Raw genomic sequence first — 3,026 nt, 5'->3', positions numbered from 1 at the left:
AAACACCCCCCCAGAAATGTTTTTAAAATAGCTGCATAGCTGTTCCACTTGAAACCGCCAGGCCCGCACTCCCCAGGGGATGCGGCCGAGGTCTTGGCCTGGTGGTGCCTGCAGCCCCGGGGCAGCAGTGCTGCCCGGCCAGTCTTCCATCGCTGAGTTCCTGAGCCGTGCTGGGCGGCCCCCGGGGGGCTTCTCCTCGGGGCAGACTGCTCAGCTGATGGCTGGAGGAGCCTCGTCCAGTCCCTGTACGCCACACCTGTGCCGATGCCGCCGCACCTTTCTTGCCGGTACACACATTATGCCAAAAAGAAAAGAAAAAAAAAGAAAACCACGTTGCATTTTTGTATGACGTTTTTGCTGTGAGATGTTCAGTGGGAGAAGGCATTCGCTGACTCCCTGGCTGCTCCTAGTGGTCTTCGAGGCCGACACAGAGGTCTCCCTGGAGCAAGGAGGGGCGTGGGGGGGGGCGGGGGGAGGAGAGGGCAGTGGCCTGGGGGAGAGCAGGTAGCCGAGGGCACCAGGGCACCGGCTCCTGTGTCCGCTGGGCCGGGTAGGCTCGTCCCGCCTGCCGCCCGCTCCGTCCCGAGCCACTTAGCACAAGACAAGTGTCAAGGAGCCGCAGGGCTCCCGCCCCACGCATGTATCACATGGTGCCGAATTGCATTGAACACACATTTGCGCATGCGGCCTAGGCCGCGCACACACGCACGCGTGCACTTGGACATGTGCAGGGCAAGGGGTTTGGCCAGAATCCCTCCTGCCATTTTCACGACTCCGGGAGAAACTGTGCTGTACGATACAGATCTATTTTACTACAGTTCACACGGCTGAGCGAGTTTTATATATTCTTGTATTGGTGGGCAGGGTGGCCTGTGTGGGGTCACGTGGTGCCGGATGGGTGCCGCCTGGGTGCCGCCTGGCTTGCCGCGTCCACGTGGCCACGTCCCACGTCCGCTGCTGTCTTTCTCTTCTTCGCGAATGGGTTTGTGTTCAGTGTCACGGGAGGGTGTGAGAGGCCGGGCCTGGGGGGCAGCAGCCCACGTGTCCGGAGCCGAGCTTGCCTGGACCAGGGAGTACCGTCCGACGATAGCGAGGATAGAGAAAAGTGTTTGTCTTAAATATGCCTCTGTAGTTTTCGTTCTGTACGAAGCATTAAACTTGATGGATGATTGCAAAAAAATAAAAAATAAAATAAAATAGCTGCATAAAGATAAAACACAAATGAAAACAGAAAATAGCTGTGTAATAGCCCTTTTTAAAATATCAATCATAATTAATAGATCATTTCTTTGGGTAGCTCCTAATACTGTCATTTCTTTAAATTGCTACTAATTTTCCACCGTTACAAATAATGTTTTGGTAGATAGTTTGTCATAAACCTTTGACCGTCATTGGGAGTCTTTCCTTCAGATAGAATTTTATGTAGTCAAAGAGTATGGACGCTGTTAAGGCTGAAATTCAATTTTTCTTCAAGGATGCATAGTCAGAGACTGAAACTCTTATACCCAAATGATCATGACACTTTTTCCTCTATTGGCTGTATTTGAATACAACTTGTTACCTGTGATAGTAAATGAGAATTAGATTGTTAGCCATCCAGAGTCAATTACATACAGTTCATGACAGAAAGGGAAAGTCTCCCAAGTGAGCTGCCTGTGTTTCTCTAATATGAAAAGTCTTAGAAGATGCTCAGAACAAAATGACTCAAATGCTACCAGAAAGATCACATAAGTGTTTATTAGTACTCAGAGCTCAGAAATGCTCTATCTTCTGGCACACCATAAAGAAACAGCCCACTGGGAAAGCAGTGGAAGATGGCTCAAGTGCTTGGGCCTCCGCACCCAACTCAGAGACCTGGAAGAAACTCCAGGCTCCTGGCTTTGGATTGGCCCAGTTCCGGCCTTTGTAGCTATTTGGGGAGTGAACCAGTGGATGGAAGACCTCTCTCTCTGCCTCTGCCTCTCTGTAACTCTGCTTTTCAAATAAATAAATAAATATTAAAAAAAAAAAAAAGGAAAGGACTTCTGGACCTATGCTCTGGACCTCTTTTCATTCTCTCTCCTTCTTCCCCCAATACATTATCTATGGAGATAAACCATTTGTTGAGCATGCGCTTTACCCATGTACCATTTCAGACTCTTTACACATGTTTTCTCTTTCAATTCTTACAATCATCCTATGTAGTAGGTGTTGTTATTATAGCTGAAGAAGGTAAGGTGTGGAAAGTACAGAGGGAGAGGCGTGGATGGCATCTGCCCTGCCGTTCACCAAGCTGGCAGCACAGCACAAATAAAATTGGCTGCAAATTTGCCAAGAACTAGTGTCTCTCTCAAGGATGCCAAGAACCCACTGCAGTGACAGTGTCATAGTTATCCTTCTTTGAGTGGCTACACTTTTCCTACTCACTGAGAGACCTTGTTTTCTAAAATCATAAGCAAACAGGAAGTTTGAAATTGTCTCAGTAAAAGGGAAACATCCTACTTCCACTTAGAGGTTCTGAATCTCTTTGCCAAATAGGGAAGCTGCCTTGATTTCCAACCTAGGTGCAGCGTTTCAGATAAATTTGGGACATAACATCCCATATCTGTCTTTACAGCATCCGAGGAAAACATCATCCTTGGGCCACCTCACATTAACCTGCTTATAAGTAGCCCCGCTTCACTTTGAACCTATTTAAAAATACCACTTCCCTCAATTATACCCAAATTCTGCCCTTTCCCCAGACTTTTTGATGAGATGCCCCATTGCTCCTGTAGTGTAGATTCTCATAACAGTAGGACATTAACCTGCCTTTGATACCCATCAGCTTGTCCCTGATGTTTTAGCCTGATTGGGCTAGGACACATTTGAATCTGGGTTTACCTATAGCTGGGTCTAACATTGCAACCCCAGGTTTAACTGGGTCTTACCTGTTATGAATGCTCTCTAGCCACAGACTATCAGGAACACTCCCATATTTGGCTAAGTCTGATTTATGACTCATTGCAGTAGAAAAGAACATACACTGTGGGGAATCATGGGTACTC

This window comes from Lepus europaeus, chromosome 7 (assembly GCF_033115175.1).
Source record: "Lepus europaeus isolate LE1 chromosome 7, mLepTim1.pri, whole genome shotgun sequence".
NCBI lineage: Eukaryota > Metazoa > Chordata > Mammalia > Lagomorpha > Leporidae > Lepus > Lepus europaeus.
Note: the sequence above shows the minus strand (reverse complement) of the source record.